At 34.5% G+C, this 19,147-nt stretch overlaps 1 long non-coding RNA gene across 1 annotated transcript; it reads right to left on the bottom strand.

The window, feature by feature from the left end:
- Window positions 1-4,042: 4,042 nt before the first annotated feature.
- LOC104851549 lies at window positions 4,043-19,065 on the bottom strand. Its single transcript, XR_777238.1, has 4 exons — window positions 18,923-19,065; window positions 18,017-18,107; window positions 12,472-12,570; window positions 4,043-4,234 (listed from the first exon to the last, which is right to left on the bottom strand). It is a non-coding gene; the product is annotated as an uncharacterized LOC104851549 (long non-coding RNA).
- Window positions 19,066-19,147: the final 82 nt, after the last annotated feature.

Raw genomic sequence — 19,147 nt, 5'->3', positions numbered from 1 at the left:
CCAGTCTCCAACTGATGGGCAACTGGGCTGTTTCCAAGTTTTAGCTATTATAAGCTCTGCTGATATAAACATAGGTGCGCATACATCACTGTGGTATGATTCTTTTAATTCTTTTGGAAAGATACCCAGCAGAGGGATGGCTGGGTCAAATGGATGTTATAAATTCTCCAGTTTAAAAACAAAAATTGTAAAACTACATAAAATGTTCAATAATATTGCTTACAAGTGATCATGAATATAAAAAAGAGTAAGATAAAATAAATGATCCTGGGAAAAGAACATTTCTCATGCAAAAAGTAATCATGACAAGACAATAGTGAGTGTTTTCAATTCTGCCAAAGTGGAGTAAAAGGCATAGATTTTTACCATCCTTCTCAAATAACAATGATGAATATCACTGAATACATTAAAGAAATTTACACAGTAGTAAAAGCTTTCCAAACACAGGAAAAGAAAAAAGAAATAAAAATCTCCAAGACCTGTATGAATTTGCTCATGAATTCAACCAAACTTTTAAGGAAGATACAGCACCAATACTATAAAGATACTCGCAAAACACTCAAGTGGTGTAAACAAACCCCAACTGAGCCAGAAAAAAACTTACAAAGAAACAAGAATCTAAAATTATTGTCCAGTGTTTGATGGAATGTAGCACATAACATTTAAAAATACACGAAAAGAATAGCAGTACGTCTACATTGTATTTATTTCCAGAATGTGTTTGGCTTAACATTTAAATTCAATTAAGATCAAACACATTGAAAAAAGCATTTGAATACATTAAAATCCATTTCTGACTAAAACTATGAACAAATTAGGGATACAAGCATAGAGTGTCAATTCCGATAGAAGATATCTACCATAAACTCATGACCTACAGTACACATAAAGGTGAAAAACAATGTCTTTCCCCTAAGATTAGGGCTGTTTTCACCACTTCTTTTTATTGTGATCCTGGAGGTGACAGTCAGTGCAAAGAGACAAGTAAAACAAATAACAATCATCCACACAGGAAAGAAGTAAGGCTGCCCTTATTTGAAGACAACTTAATCAAATAAGCCAAAGTAAACTGAAATTTACAAATCTAATGAAACTGTGTTTGTTCAGAAAGGTTATAGGATACAAGATTAAAATATGAAACTTAATTTTACTTGTTATAGCAGTCATTAAATTGAATATCATTTGCATAGCATCAAATATATGAAATTCATAAGGATATATATGAAAACATGCGTGAGACCAATATAATGACTAGTATAGAAATACTGCTGAGTGAAACTAAAAACCACTAAAAACAGAGATCAAATTTATTAAGAAGTGGGAATTGTCAAAATTAATGTCTTTGCTTTCCTCATTGATCTCTTGTCTCAAAGCAATTCTAATGAAAACTCAGCAGAATTTTTAAGTGTAATCTAACAAATTTATTTTAAGACTCCTGAGGGGAGCAAAATATCTAAAATAGACAAAGATAGCCAAGATAATGCAAAACAATTTCAAATAAAGGATAAAATAATGTTGAATTTACCTACAAATAGACAGATTAGGAGGCTCACATACAAAAAAAATGATTTTTGAGTTTCAAAAATAATGCATGGAATAAAAGACAGTGTTTTCAAAAAGTGATAAAAAACTGATATTTTTATATAAAAGAAAAAATTACATTTTGATTTCTGTGTTGCACCAAAACAAAACATTAAAAACAATTTTATACATAAATATACAATGCTGAATAATTCCTAGAATAAAATGTGGAAGAAATATTTATTTCCTTATTAGAGGCAAGATTTCTTAAACACTAACAGTACAATAAATAAAAGAATGAATTTATTAATTAGACTTCATCAAAATTGAAAGTGCTCTTCAAATGACCCCACTGAAAAAAATGAAAGACAAGCAGAGGCCAGGATAAAGGATTTCCAATTAATGTATGATAAAGAAACAGAATTTCCAAGAAAAACAAAATTCAGGAATAAGAAAACAAACCAAATGGGAAATAGACAAAAGATTTGAATAGATAATGTACAGAGGAGATATATAGTATGCAAATAAGCATATAAAATCATTAACATCACTAGACAATAGAGAAATGCAAATTAAAACCAAAATGATCTATCACAATATATGTAATACAAACTGTAATTAAAATATTGATTGTTCTAACTATCACTGAGGTCTTGGAGACATGGAACACTTATGCACTAGATGAAGAAAAAGTAAAATGGAGCAAGCATTTTGGGAAAGAGCTAGTAGCTTTCTGGAAGTCAAATTAAACATTTACTGTATTATCAAGGAATTCTACTTTGAGTTACTCAACAGATAGAAAGTAAATGTACATACAAAGACTATATACAAATGGTTAAAATTTCTAATTGTATTATTTCCAAAATAGAGATAATTCAATGTCTACCAGTTAGCAGAGGATTAAACATATTTCAGTAAACCTACATAATGAAATATTAATTAGCAATGAAGAAGAAAAAAACGTTCATAAATGAATCGACATGAATAAATTTTAAATATGCTAAGTGAAAGAAGCCAGAAACACAACCAAAAGTATACAGTATGTTTTTATTCTAGAGAATAAAAATGAAATTCTTGTGACAGAAAGCAAACAGTAGTTGACTTAGGGTTAGTAAACTTTGACATGGATTCAAGGATTGGGGATAATATATTCACTACCTTGAGTGTAATTATGACTTTGTGGTTATATGACCAACTAAAAGCTCATCCAAATATATACTTATAAAAACACAATTTATTAATTATTATATATTTCAAGAGAAAGAGAATCAATACAAAAAAGATTCTCCATTATGGCAAGAGGAATTTGATCTAAATTTCATTTCAGATTTTAAAAATATAATATATAATGAATATCAAATTAATATGAAATAATATAATTTATATAGATAAGATTCTATTATAAGCTACGGTTATTTAAACTTTCTGTAGGATGAAAAATATTAATGAATATTCTATATGATTTTCTATACAATTTTGATTTTGCTATGATATCTATTATATTCCAACTTTAACTTTTCATTATTTAAATTTTATTAAAAGATTCTTATAAGCTACGGTTATTTAAACTTTCTGTAGGATGAAAAATATTAATGAATATTCTATATGATTTTCTATATAATTTTGATTTTGCTATGATATCTATTATATTCCAACTTTAACTTTTCATTATTTAAATTTTATTACACTATTCACAGGAGAGAAATACAAACTTCAAAAATTTGAAAAATACTTAACATACTTGTGTGCATTGGGGAGGAGCAAACCAAGGCTCACACACTCTAAGCAGTAGCTCTATCACTGTGCTCCATAACCCCATCCATACTTTTTTTTAAATTGAGAATTATTTGAAAGATCAGAAGTAGAACTCATAGAAATTTAGTTTATGTAGTAATGTATGGTTGGGACCTAAAATATCACACAAAATCTCATGTTTGGAAGTGGAGCCTGGGTGGGAAGCTGTAGGTGCTGGGGGATGTGACTTGAACGGTTACATATTTGCTCTGGGCTCCTCACCCCCTCTTCTCTCTCTCTCTCCTAACTCCCATGATATGAGCAGGTTTCCTCCACATCAGACCTTCCCTCCATTCTGTTTCTGCACTGGAGTATGCCAACAATGTCCTGAAATTTCTGCAACTGTGAGCCAAAATAAAACCACTCTTTCCTTAAGTTGTAAGTGTCAGGTATTTTGTCCCATCCATGTGAAAGTAACTAACAGAGAAAATTAGAATTAGAAGTGGGCCATTCATGTGACTTTACCTGACCAAGTGGTTCAGGGGCCTCTGGATCTAGCTTGTGGAGGAGTTTGGAAAAGTCTGGTGATGCCAGTTGGCAAAGTATAAAAGTGCTATAGTTTGACCTGTGATACCCATCAGAATTCAGAATAAAATACTAATAGGAATGAGAACATTAAAGATCAAACTATATGGTTTCAAATTGTGAAAAAGGAATTTATTGGAAACTGGATCAGAGTCTATTTGGATCAAGCTGTGGAAGAAACTTTGTCTTTACTTTGCTCATATTGTAAGATTTTTGTGAGGCTGAATTTAAAGGTGGTAGACTGATCTAGAGGATGAAATTTCAAAGCAAACCAATGTTCAAGTTGTAGTATGAGTACTGCTGACTCATCACAGCCAGATTTACAGTAGGAGTCAGGAACCAAAATATAGCTGAATGACTCCAAATGTTGACAGTTTTGTCAGAAAAGCAGCACCTGCAAAGTTGTAATAAAGGAGAACATGATTACTGAAAGATTAGCATAAAGAAGAAGCAAAGTATTTTCTACAGGGAGAAGAATAAATGTGTGAGAGCAGCTAAGATATCAGCGAGGGTCAAGAAACCAGAATAGGCTCAAGAGAGTAAAACTGTAAATCTTTCATGTAAGAAGAGAATATCAGGGGTGCCTGCTCATTTGGGACCACCTAGAAATGTCTATTCCAAATTTTAGCCATCTAGGGCCACTACAGCCATGGTCCAAAGAGTCCTGACTACTGCTCAATCAGATTGCTGTCCTGCATATTACCCACTGGTGTTAAATTTATGGGCATGCAGAATGCAAAAGGTGTGCACAGAGGACTTTCATTCAGATTTCAGAAGAACTCTTACAAGGCCAGGGGGAAAAATATGTATAACAGGGTTACAGACTGTACCATGAGAGCAGTGTGAGAAGCTGTGAGAACAAAGGTGAAGGTGCAGTGGGGAGCCCCTGGCTGCTGAGAAAAGCTGCAGGAAGTCAATACAGCTACCCAAAGAAAGAGATCGTGTGGCTGCAACCAGAAAGACGATAAAGACAGGGATGCCCATGCTCTTTGGAGCTCTCATCTAGCCACTACCTGCTTCTGGTGCAACACATAGAACTATAGCATTTAACATTTGCCTTGCTGAGCTTCAGTTTTGAGCGGTCCAACTTTACTCTAGTCTCCTATTCCTCCCTTTTGGAATAGGAATTTGACCCTGTGCTACTGCATGATAGAAATGTTTCTTTTTTATTTTTTACAGAGGGAAGCGTTTGCCTTGAGCCTCAGAGGAGACTTTGGACTTGGACTTTTTAGCAGTGCTAGAACTGTTTCAGATTTTGGTGATGACTGAATGCAATTTTCATAATGAGATGGAAGTAAGCATTGTGGAGACCAGTGGCAGAATGATGTGGTTTCGATCTAAGACCTTGACAGTCTCATATTTGTCTCATATTTGAAGATGAGGGCTTTATGGAAAGGGTGGGTCACTGAGCAGCATAACTTGGAAGGATGTATTCTCATTTTGGTTCCTCCCTTCTCTCTCTGTTTCCTGGTTTGCATGATGTAAGCAGCTTCCCTCCACACGAGACCTTCGGACTGAAATGTTTAAAACTGAGGCAAAATAAGTCTGTCATTCTCTAAATTACAGGTGCCTCAAGGATGACAAAAATGACTAATACAAATATGAAATAGTAATCTAAGTCTTTTTTCCATATTTCTAATTATCATATAATAAATTTGCATACATATTGGGCTCTATCTCCACGCTCTATTTTGTTTAATCAGATTTATGTAAAATTTGAAACTCTATAAAATTTCATAGTAATTAAAATCAGATTCCCGTAATTTTTCTTGGGTAAACTATCCTCGCCATCTATTCATCAGATAAATTTTACTAATTAATTTCCAAGATTTTCAAAACAAACTTTGAATTTTATTAACTTTATACTAATGTGAATACTTTACATTCTTTGTTTTCCTACCTTATAGAAGCTATTGTTGTGGTTTTTGTTTCTGCATTCTTTTAAATAGGCTACAGTCAGTTTCTTCATATTGTTGTCACCTCTCATTTAAATATACATGACACTAGAAAATTTGCTTCTATATAATATTTAATAAACTTGAAAAAAAGCTTTTAGCGATTTGCCACCTAAATACATTGCTATATCCCCATGAAATTAAAATGAGTTATCTTCAGAAAATAACTCTGTACTTCTCATGCAAAGACCAATCCCAAAGGGAGTTCTAAAATGTTATTTTAAAAATATCGTTATCTATACTAAATTCTTCATTGCAACTCTTTTGTACACAGAAGCTCTTTTATTTCACATCACAAGTACAACGTTATGTTTGTGGATAAGGAATGTGTACTTTACATAATTTTGTATTTCCCATATCACCCAGTATACTAATATAATGGCACTGTAAAACTCAAGACAATTTCTCTAAACCCAAAACACACAGATTTTTTTCAGTGACTTTTTTTCCTAAATATGTAGCCTTCTGCCACGCACAATGATAGAGCAAATATGGTTTCTTCTCTAAGAAACATCGCCTGGGAAAATATACTAAAAACTACCCATAGCTACAGTGGTTCCGTAGGTGAAATGTATAATTCTAATGGATGCAGTGGCAATTATGGTCTAAAGCCTCAGAAAAAACGATCCCTGAGTAACTGATCAGGTAGCTTCTCCCTACTTAGAGAAACAGCATGGGTAAAGAACTTCAAAATCTATCTGAACATTGTCATAAAGTTTCATTTCTATACTCCCCAGTGTTCCCAAAGTTTGTTTTAATCTCTAATAGAAAGTAACCTGTTTCTTTGTACCTGAACTACAGTATCTCTAGCCATTCCATGTAGCATCATTTCACAGTCATTCAATGGACCAGTGGTAGATGTCCCTTGGATCCTACTTCCAATCTTGCATTTTTCCTGCTATAAATTTTTCAGTGATTCTCTAAATAGGTCCAAGGTAATTTCATGCTAGTAGTCCTTTTTTATGCACATTTAGGGACTACAAAAAGACAGAGGATCATGTTTGCAGATGTAAGCAGGAGAATCAACCATCGTATTATGAAATGTGAAGTCAATAGCAACTTGTCAAAGATATAGTTAAAAATTAAAGAAAATTTTACTTTACCCCATCAAAGAAAAGGAGAATGGTAGCTGATACCTATTAGTTAGAGAAATTTTCTTAGAGAAAAATTATAGGAGCTGGAATTGTAAGCAGAATCTTTAGAGCTTGAAACAATCCAAATCTATTTTCCTTTCTTTTACAGTAATAGTCTTAATTGAGCATAGAGTATCTACATAAATTTGGCATGATTCAGCTTTTCTTTCAGATAATAATGATGATGTAATTACAATCTTATTGATTACGTGAATGAAATTAAAAATTTGCAGTAACTACCTGAAAAGAAGAAAATTTCCCAGCCTTCCCCTCCCTTCTTTTCCTTTTTTCCAGACTGAAACATGGTGAGTTATTGGCTCAATTTTGATATGAAAGATAAAGGAAATATTCTTTTTGGATGGAAACTGGATTCCTCTTCCCTTAGGGAGTCCTGTTGAACTAACCACTTTCCAGGATAGTAAGCTGAGAATACAAATAATCTAAACATTAAATCACATTTTAATTTGCTATGTAAACTTTTAAGGAACTTGGATGTCACCAAAGAAAACAGTAACATTTATGCAGAGTAAAATGAATGAAATCACAAAATTGCAACAAAATAATCCTCTTATAAAACAAATCAGAAAATTGGACATGAAATCATAATATGCCAAAAGAAAAACACATTGTAATGGTAAACACATATGTGTTACACTTTGAAGAATAAATTTCTACAAGTATCTAAAGTTAGCAAAATAACAGAGCTATTTACTAAGAATATTGGGCTTAATATGGCCAATAACATAACAACATACATTTAAAAACTAATGATTAACCAAGAGAATCTGGCAAACACATAATTAATGAAGTTAATGTTATGAAGACACAGGAATTGTACTCAGTGATAGGCAAAGGCTCAGATAATATGAGATGCACAGATCATATGAAAATTACTTGAAGATATACTCCTATAAATATGGAAGTGAATAAAATGATAAATTTTGAAAATAGCAGACTGAGGTTTAAAATTCATACTGGTAAGCATTTTTCACCTTGGAAAATAATGAGAAACAAAAATGAAATAAGGGTGTGTACTCATAGAACTAACCAATAATTGCACTGAAAACAGGAGGGACCAGTGGTGATTTAAGGAAACATTTGAACTCAGAAGTTCTAAAGAAGGTATTATGTTCAAACCAATGTAGATGTATCTCAAGACATGTTGCTTTCCATGGTATTTACTCACAAAAGCAAGCTGTGAAAACTGTTCAGGAATACATAAAGACTATCTATAAGTAACTATATCATGGACAACGTCAAAGGTGCATGAGTTTGGACCCAGGAAGAAGTCACTGAGCCTTGTGTACCTCAGGAAGACTGAGTAGTTGGATAAGCTTACATGGTTCTACACAGCCAAGTAATAAAGAACAACCTAAAATTTTGTAAATGTTTTTTTTTCTATGTTACTTCAAGAGTTGTTAGGAGCTGATAGCAAACTAATAGAAGATATTATGTTTAACTCTTAAGGGGGATGACACATAAAATTACATTATATTTAATAAACAATGCTGCAAGCTTAAGAAATGGAGAGCTTGTGATTTTTGTTTCTGGTTTTGCATAAAAACAACCAAGAGTAATTAATTTATTCTTAGGTATAATATAAAGCTCAGTATTAGTAAAAGAATACTAGATTAACCTGAAAATTTTAATATTTTTATTGTCTTTAAAATTCTAAACTACTACTCTTCTTGAATCACTTTCTTTTAGATTCTTCAATATCATACTTTCTTGGATTTTCCTCTTTGATCTTATTTAGTCATTTTAATGCTTCTACCGTACTATTTTGCAAAAGGTTCCACAAATCATTATTAATCTTTTGCATTTGCTACATGCCTTCTCTTCTTATTCTATGTGCTGTCTCTGGTAATTTAATTTACTCGAGACATTTTATTATGTGCTCCACTCTTGAGTCTATACCTGTAGGCCAGACCCCTCTGTCTACATCACTTCTGATCTCCTGTCCAGCAGTCCTCTGCTCATGTCTATTTGAATGTTTTACAGTTTTCTGATTATTGGTATATCCAACACTAAACCTTACATCCTTTTTCTACCAAATCCTAAAATTCCTGTTTGTCAGCATCTGAAACCACATTCTAACTGGATTTTGAAATAATATAAGAAATTTTGCTGACTCCTTCCCCCTCATATTATCTCAAATTCTTCCAAATTTCTCTCATATGTAATTTAGCCATCATCTTTTCTTTGGATTACTGAACAATTTTTGTATTTCTGCATCTTCTTTCTGATCTTATCTTTACAAAAAACCAACAGTTCTAATTGAACAGAGATATCAAAACAATATTTATGGTCTACCAGAGTCCCTAATTATCTGCAAGTGCTTAGCAAGTATTTTGAAGTAAACATATGATGGCAACAAGATTTTAGTGAACAGAAGAAACAGAACACAGATTTGAGTCCAGGTGTTCATTAGTTGGAAGGATGAGTGGAAATATAAAATCAAAACTCATTCCTAGAATAATATAGCAGACTGTCCTATAAGCTTCTTCTTTCTGGACACACAACTAAACATTACTTCCAATTTTTGTTTTTGCAGTTAAAATTGAATATGTAAAATATCCCTAGTCAACAGAATATGAGAGGAAGTGATAGCTATCATTTCTAGCCTTAACTCAAACACACTCCCTTGGTGATCTTTTATGCTATCCCCCTTCAAACTTGAAATACAGTACTAGTATTTAAGATGGCAATGGAAAAAATTAAGCTTCTGAGTCAGTCCTTAGGAAAACCGCACTCTTATCAAAGACACTGTGGATAGATAGGCTGAACGGCGAGCCCACAAATATGCCTCATACTAATCCCACAATCCTGCAAATTTAACTGTTACTGCAAAAAGGACCTTTCAGATAGAAAGTTAAAGTTTTGATTTGGGGAGATTAGCCTGAATTTTCCAGGTGGGCACAAGGTAATCAAAATTGTTCTCATAGAAGAGACAAAGAAGAAATACAGTCAGAAAAATTCAGAAAGCAGCGTGATGATAGAAAATGACAGAAAAAAAAATGTGATGTAGGGCCTTGGTTTAAGAATTAGGGCATCTGCTGGAAGATAGAAAAAGTAAATAATAGATTTTCTTCTATAACTGCTAGAATCAACAAACACGGATTTTAGTTTGGTTGAACTCACTTTGTGCTTATGACCTCTACATCTGTAAGAGAACAATGTTTTCTCATTTCAGACACTAAATTTGTGATAATTTGTTAACTTTGGCAACATAGGGTCCTTGTTAGCCAATGTAGTAGATCAGCAAAGAGGTTGGAGGTGAAGCCGGATGGAGACAAAGCTTAAAGAAATGAGACGAAGTGCCAACAGCACTTTAACAAAACAGTGAGACAAAATAACGAAGGGTACATGATCGGAACTGGTGGAGGACAAACCATAGCTAGACTTCGAGGACAATCATTTGAGATGTAAAATCAGCTGACTCAAAGGAGCACGCAGATGCAGGAGAAAAGTCCGTGAAAAGGAAAGGGCTAATTCTGTCAGAATGAAGGGAAGAACTACCGGTTACTAAAAAGAAGAAAGATACTTTCTCCTCTTTAAAGATTACGGGAAAAGATAAATACAGATACAGCATATAAATCTGGGGAAGGCGCGGTAAAAGTTCTATTTCCCAATGAATTAGAGAAACATAGCAGAAGACATTTGATGAGTTATAAGAGAGTATGATTTGTTGAGCATGTAACTTCATAGAGAAATGGAGTCCTGTTTGGGGTAATGATTATGCATTTATAAGGACATTAAAATGACTGGGGTTTTTGTTTTTTCTTTGTTTTCCCCTCTAACAATATTTAGCAACATCAGTACAAGCCCAGAAAAGGTGGGGGTTTGATTCACTGAGTGTAGATTTGAGATTATTTGAAAAAGAGTAATAAGTAGTAAGAAGTGGCAATATCATCATGAATCATAAAATCTAAGCTTAAAAGAACAGTGAGTCACCTTGGGATAAAAGTAAGTATGTCCAGAGCTGCGGATTTAGCTCAGTGGCACCATGAGTGCCTTGCAAGTACAAGTCCTCAGTTCAATCCCTGGTACAAAAAAAAAAAAGAATAAAATAAATATGTCCATGAGAGTGTTCAAATTATACTAATTCCCCTGTAACTCCAAAGAGAGCTGGAGTTGGAGCTGAAAATAAAGAAGGAAAAAATGCACTAAATAAGGTTTTTAGGTCTTGTAACAAGCTCAATTTATGTAAAATATAATGCTTTTCAGTATGATTCTGTATTTCCACTCTTATAACCTATACATTGCAAGTAAAAACAAGATTCATAGAAATACAGTATACTTCTATAATTTCATTGAATTTCGAATTTCTTGAAAATCTGAAATATTCAAACATGGATCTACGTGATCATGTAGGATGGTTATAAATGTAGGAAAAGGCCAGTCTGACCCAAACTAGCGCACATAACCTTCGCAAAATAATTATGTTTTATTTTCACTCTCATATATTGTTCCTAAGCTTTGACTTTTTACTTAATTTTATTACCAGAAATAACCCAAAAGTGGTTTGCCAAGTTAAATACCATATATCTTAAAAACAATTTAGAGGAGTTATATCCATATACATACTTCTAGTGATGAATGTAATCATTATGCACTACCAATATGTACTGTTGTAGACAGCTAAATTAGGTAGAAATATTGTAGGCAGTCAGACTGAGCCCTTGAGATAGTCAATGCTGAAGATGAAAGCACATTACAACTATGGCCAGAGGCACCTGTGTTGGAGCCAGGGCTCAAGACAAAGATGAAACAACCAGGCCTACATCTGTTCCTAGGGGATAAGTGGTAACTTCTGGCCCAATAAAGCCTAGATCTTTCCATATATACTTACTATATAACCAGCTTCCCCATTGGATCACTATTACCTTACCAGTTATACATGTAATCTTATTGGTTGATCACAGTTTTGTCCCAACTTGTGATTTTGCTCTATAAAATTTCTCCTGTGAAGAGGGGTCCTCATTAACCCACTCGGTAACCCTCTTGTCTCTCAGGAGCTAAAATCTCTCCCTCTAAATAAATATTTTCTACTCTGAACCTGTTGTTCCTTAGAATTCATTCTATGATTTTGGAGAAGATGAACTGAGCACTTCTGACATCTAACAGGTTGGGAGTTGTATGATTTTTCCTACAGCATTTGAAGGTCCTTTATCAGTACTACTCAAAATTTTTAAATACATACCTAAAAACTGTTCTGAAGGAAAGCTGAGAGAGAAATATACTAGGAAACAAAGAAACAGAAGGAATACTTGAGCATCTTTCATATTACAATAAAGGCAAGTGAATATACTGAAATATTAAAAAAGATATAATGGGTAAATTTCTTCTTCTCTATTTACATTAACCAATTATGTCTGTGTATTTCCAGAGGTTTGTATTTAACTCATAATATTTAGGGAATATTGATGTTGCTTAAAACATATCCATACATGTAAAATACATAGACATATGGCCATGTTTTGCTACTTTGGATCAGGGTGAAAAGCCGAACTTCACTGATATACCCGCAGGAACACACATACCTGCCTACTTCATAGTTTCATTCCCTCTTTTCTTCTTGAGATTTCTCCTTGACCATCCTTGAGATTTGTCTACGTAACTCATCCTCTTTCTCCCTGTTACTGAAAAAAGATTAAGATCAAAATTAGAAAACAAAACAAAACAGAAAAAGTGGCAGTGACACTCGGACACTCATACTACATGAGAAACCAGAGTAAGTTCTCAGGTTGGCATCCCCCTGACAGGCCCAAGTTTAACTAACGTACGTCTTGGATAGTTTCCTGAATCCATGCTTTAGGACTCTATCTGAATTTAGTCAGTAGCGATGAAGTGGAAGATAATGTGCATTCTTCAACAGTATTCTTAAAGAATTTTAAAAGTGGGTCAAAATTGGACAATGTATTTTAGTTGCAATCATGTATTAAAAAGCTAGGGGGAAAGAGGATTATGGGATAAAGACATTTTGCAGAATGTGTGGATACATTTAAAATTACCTTTTAAATGCATTATGTGAAATATTCAATATTGTATGAAATATATATAATGTGAAAAATTATGCTCCAGAGGGGGGAAAAACACACACACAGTTAAAGAGTACAATTGTACTTTAGCTTACTCAACATAATCTGTTAAAGCTTAAAATTAAAAAAAAATACTTTCACTGTGGTTTTAGGAAGAGAATTCTATACTATAATTTGAAATAGTGAGGCTAAGGTTATATTTAAAGCTGTAATCAGAAACAAGTTTTGACAGACCAAAGTAACATCTTCTATTTTATGTGTCTCTGCAGAACAATCAAAGATTTTTTAACCATCTGCTAGGTTGTGGCTTTTATTTTAACAAACTAAAAAGAACAGGACAAATTTGAGTCATCACATGCAAAAGAGGTTTATTTACATTAGAATGAGAGTTTCTTTTTGTCAGAGTATTGGTAACGAAGTTTTAATATAACTTTAAGATCACTTATCTGCTTAGGCAAAGTAACAGGTCAAACAGAAAATCTCTCATTAGATAAAGTTATGAGAGCTGTAAGTTTATGATAGTTGTAAGAGGAATTAAAATGTCCAAAAAAAGGAAAACTAAGATCTTAGTACATTATGAAGGTTTGCCTGGTTCTTCATTTTCAAGAAAACTGAAACAAAATAAGGATTAGGCATTTAAACTTTAAAAACTGGGCTCATGCCATTGTCATTAGGAAATACACTACTTCCTAGGTGAAGAGTAGTCATACATTTTTGGACAACAAGCTGTTCTTTTTAATGCCAATATTTATGAAATTTTCTGTGAAAACAGCTTCTTTAATCAAAATATTTTTAATGCACACTATATGCCTCAGAAGAGAAGAAAAAGAAGAAACTAATGGGAAAAGAGGCTCATCATTTGCATTTATTAATAGACTATTCAGAGAACCATTTAAAGGCACAGAAAAGGGAAAAATCCTTTAAAAATATATAACCTCATTTGATCAAATAACTAAAATACTTTTCAACCTTATATCCTCTTGTCCTCTGCACTTTGAAATTGAAAGCAGCTGATTGTTGGGTTTTGCTGCATTTCCTAACCTTCATTTAAAAAATCTTCTAAAGAACTGAATGGGGAGTTGTATAAAGAGGTAAAGCACTGTCGATTCCAAAATTTTTGCGGGAAGGTGTTCAGTCCAATTTGAAAGTTGTCCCTTAAACACTAGTTGAATTGATATAGGACAGTTGAGGAAGAATAGCATTAAATTCAATTGATTTTTCTGCAAAATATCTTCCCATGTTCACTCTCCATTGGAATGATATACATATGGTCTGGGAGATATTTTACAGAATATTTAGCCCAGAGGCTTCATTAAAGAGAGTAAGTATAGTGCATGCAGGAGCACAGCCCAATAGCAACTCTGAATCCTGCTTCCATAACTAAGCAAGAGAGCAGCCCTGAGAAACTGGGAGATCACATGTGGAACAAATTGCCCTTTTCTCAAGGCAAGAGAGATTCATGAGACAAAAGCTTTTAACCATCTGGGCTGGGGAAAGGAAAGAATACTTCACAGATGACATTTTACTGGAGCAATATACTGAGATCCCACCTTCCAGTTGTCACATCCCCCTCTATTCCTACTTTTACCACCTGCTCCATTCCTGACTTCCTTCTGCACCCTTAGGTGGAGAACTTCTTTTCTCCAGTTTTCCCAGACAAAGGAACTTTGCTCACCTCCTAGAGGTAGACACTTGGACGCATGGGGAAGGGACAATGCCAAATCCAAAGGGTCTGCTAGCAGACTCTGGAGGTCCCATTTGCAGCCTCCTCCCCAGGGTCCCCACAGTAGCTGGCACCCTAAGCATTTGGGGAAACATCAGGCTCATTTCCCACCTGCTGAATCCACACGTGCCACTTCCCTACGGTGAAAACATTTGTGTTTGTATTTCATTCAATACCACTCTATATTCTCTTGGGAAATTCTGAGATCATTTAAATTCCTCTGCTGTCTTCCCTGTTTTTCTCTCCAAAGGTTAATATCATTTTGGGGACATTCATTTATTCATTTTTATTAGTACATGTTTTCAGTAAACGGTATTTATAAGGCAAAATAAACATTCATATGAATATGTATCAAAAATTTTTCTCTTAAATGTGTATTTTTTAAAGCTATATGCTGTAGTTGCGTGGCACTGAATAAAAATTTCATGAAGGATTTTCTTTTCTGAACTCTACCATTTCTTGATCATCTAGAAGAGGGCTTGATCAATAATTATGTTTGCATGGATATACACATCTACAAAAATCAGAGTAATAATTCCTATGAGTGTTTTTCTTACTGTAGTTCCATATCTTGTTCTTTTTACTGATATTTAATATTAAATTCCCATTGAAATATAATTTCACAGTATCGAAATACATGGAAAATCTGCAAATACTGTTCATATTATCACTAAAGGAAAATCTACACTCTGTTGAAGGCTTTAGAAATCACTAGAAAAATGTATGCGTACATGTGTAAATATATATATTACTGCAACTTGTGATGTAAACAGATAACAGCCTCACTGTTTTTTATATGAAGTGAGCTCAATTATCTCTGAAAAAAAACATAAAATCAGTCCTAGATGTGGAAAATTTTAGCAATGCTCATGATTTGGCATAAAATGTGGATCTTACCTTGAGTTACATGGTATACCCTCTATGGCAGAAAATAGCTGCACATTGCTCAGAAAAGGCCTTCATATACTTGAATTGCATGGATTCAGTCTACTGTACAAAATATGCATAACATGCTCACAGCATGATGTTCAAAGAGGAAAACTTAGCTGGGCATGGTGGCGCACGCCTGTAATCCCAGCAGGGAGGCTGAGGCAGGAGGATCACTGTGAGTTTGAGACCAGCATGGGCTACAGAGTGAGTTCCAGGTCAGTCTCAACTACATAGTCTGTATGTAAAAAACTACATAGTCTGTCTCAGAAAACAAAACAAAACAAAACAAAAAAAAAGGAAAACTTAGAAGGCATGTATCTTTCCCTCCTTTGAATAATTTACCATTTTTATCTTAATTAAAAGGTTAAAATTTCTCAACTCATATTGTTTATCATTTTAAATTTAATTTACTGAAGATACACAAAAACTGAAGCTCGGGTCTCCCACTTTAGTATTCTTTTCATTTAATTTACAATTATTCCTGCTCTTTTACTATTATTCTGCTTCTTTATTCCCTATCATTCTGGACTTCAAGATATGTTCATTTACTTATTCCTTTCCCATCTGTCTTCTTCCCATCTCTGATCTTATTTTCAGTGATTAAAGTATTTCAACAGATGAATAGATGAATTGGAGAGTCAAGTTCCAAAAATCTTATTCTTCTTGTCTTCTGTACATAATGTTTAACTTGCTGAAGGTGTATGTCTCGTAGTTGAAGGATGTATTATTTCAGTGAGGCTTGGGTAACCTCACCCTAAGTATTGTAAGGTAATGAGAGATGGAGAAAGAGAAGGAGGATGGATAATAGAAGTTTTCTAAAGGTGGAATCATGTTAAGGAAGAACTGGCAAAGCTATAATAGATTGTAGCTATACAGTAGAATTTAAATGTTATTCTGCTATCAGTTCCTATGAGGAACAAAATCTAAGTGGAAAACAGTCTACTCTGTCTTTCATGGTCCATATAACACACATGTACATACATCTGTGTGTGCCATAAAAGTGAACAGCACGAAGTATGTAGAACCTTGAGAAAGCTACTCATTCTTCTAAGCCTCAGTATTCCTTCATACAACGAGAACAGGGATACTTGCTTCACACTTTGTTGTCACAGTATTTAAACAACATTATATATAGTATTTGGTTGTTGAAATAACACACAGTCTGGGAAACACTCCAATGTGGCAAAAACTGTTAGCTGGTCGCCCAAATCCATATTATCTCCTCTCTCAAATCAAGTCCGTAACTGTCAGCTCTTTCTGAAGACAGAAGAGCCACATCTACCAGTCTCAGGGATGGACTATGGGCAAAAGTGATGCGAATCACTGCTAGTCCTAAACAATAAATATTTGCATGCATCACCCTTCTGCTCTTTCCCTTTCAGCCAGTGATGACACTGGGCCCTGAAAGTCTGTGTTAAATATAATATAGTCACCAGTGTGGATCCTGAATGACTATGTTTAACATTCAACCATCTTCTGTCTCATCACATCTAAGTGTTGCCTTCATCTAGCCGAGACTTCAGTTATGGACTCCGACAATACCACCTGACCTTCTATTCTTACAACACTTGCTTTAGAAAACTTGCAATTTATTAATTTTCTCTGCCCCTTTGAAGTGGGTGTAAATTTTCTTTCAGGCTGCTGCCAGTTTTATAGCCTAGAAAACATCTTTCCCAAGGACTTAGAAATCATCATAGAAGACTAAAATGGAAAAAGATAATGCCAGCATTTCCTGATCTTTCTAGGGGGGCAGAAGCAAACTTCAATGGGCAGCCAATTAGCAAACCCAGATGCCTAATCACAGAGAGGAACATTTGCAAACTCAAAAGTAAATTAACGTGCTCCACACATCCCATTAACCAACACACCCCACCACAACCGCCAGCACTTTTAGGCTGGCTTACCCCAGAAGTGAACAGATCTCCCACCAATTGTCTCAGAGGTATTGAGTTCAGTCTCTTTCTTGTCTTTTTCCATCTCTCCTTTCTTTTTTCCATTCCATTCCCTCCTCTCCATCTCCCCCTCCTTCCACCAACCTCTCTCACACACTTCAATGCCCTTGAATAATTTCTCTTGCTTGCTTAACTCCTCTCACATAATATTTATGATGATACCCCAACCAAACGGTTGTGATTGTTAGGTGAGAAATAGGATCTATTGCATATTTGCATGAGTTATTCTAAATATAGGGTTTCTATAATCAGTAAAGAAATTAAAAACAAGTTGTCGCGATGCAATTACACGAACCTGAAACACAAAAGTTATAGCACTTGAATGGGTGCGCAACAAAAAAACTGAGGTCTATACAGATTCGGTAGGCAGGAAGTTGAGAAAGCACTGGTTTGCTGGGTTCAAACAGGGAAAACGTCACTAACTCTCAAAGCAGAACCTTACTTCGGAAGTACTTAGAGACTGGATGCTGTGTCCTGTTCAGTTCTTGCTTCTTATGTCTAGATATCACAGAGAAGAGCTCAACGAAGAGCTCCTGCATGCCAACAGAGATGTAAATGAACAAAATTCAGAACTGAGGATTTGTAAAACTCGAAAAGGAAACTGCTTCTATAATCCAAAAATAGCAAATCATGCTGAGAGAGTATTTGGATAAGAAAAACACCTTTGAGGGGAAACCCATTTTCCGATCCCCTTTCCATCTAAATTTTTCCTACTCTTAACCTCTGCTGTTTCTAGAATTCATTCTTCGATTTTAGAGAATACGAACTCAACTTCTGGATTCCAGCAGGTTTGGGAGTTACATCTCTTCCCCCTATATCAATATGACAGTGATGTACATTTTGTAGATGTACATTATAAATAATTAATGTAACTGGTTTCAGGGGTGAGATAGGGTCTCAGGATGTATAGTCCAGGCTGGCCTTGAAGTTGTGAACCTCCTGCCTCAACCTCCTGAGGGCTGGAATTATAGGTGTGTACCACCATGCTCCATGGCATCGGTATTTTAAAACATTCTTTAATTCTAAAAACAAAGGAAAGTCTGGTAGCCTGTAAAAGTTGCTAAATCCAGCTGTGAACTTGAAAGAAAAATTAGTCTGTAGCTAAAGTTTTAGTCTTGTATAATACAATGATCCCTGCTGAAGAAGACAAAAATATCATTAACTTCAAAGAGAAAGAGGAAAAATGGAGGGAAAGAAGAAAGGAGATTTAAAAAGAAAAAGAAAGAAAGAAAGAAAGAAAGGAAAAAGGAAAGCAAGCCAGCCAGCGACCAAATATTAGCCACACCGGGCAGAATATAAAGAACCAGTTCAACGACAGGAGGGGAAGACCGGATTTTAAAACAAATACATCAGACTCATCCTGCATGATGCCGGCTTGTCTTGGTTGTATTATTTTTGAGTCTACAATATCATCCCAGCAAAAAGCAAATATACATATATGTGGCTACTATTCAGGAGGAAGTGTTGGTTCTTCTGACTCAGACTCGTCAGGACCAGGGGAGCCTCAAAGATCTACGTTCCTCAGCACAGTTGTGCTGAGGTCACAGAAGGAACTTCTTGGCGACCTGTGACA

The sequence above is a fragment of the Fukomys damarensis genome, unplaced genomic scaffold, assembly GCF_012274545.1.
Source record: "Fukomys damarensis isolate Sample0158 unplaced genomic scaffold, DMR_v1.0_HiC HiC_scaffold_11, whole genome shotgun sequence".
NCBI lineage: Eukaryota > Metazoa > Chordata > Mammalia > Rodentia > Bathyergidae > Fukomys > Fukomys damarensis.
Note: the sequence above shows the minus strand (reverse complement) of the source record. Positions and strands in the feature narration are given on the sequence as shown.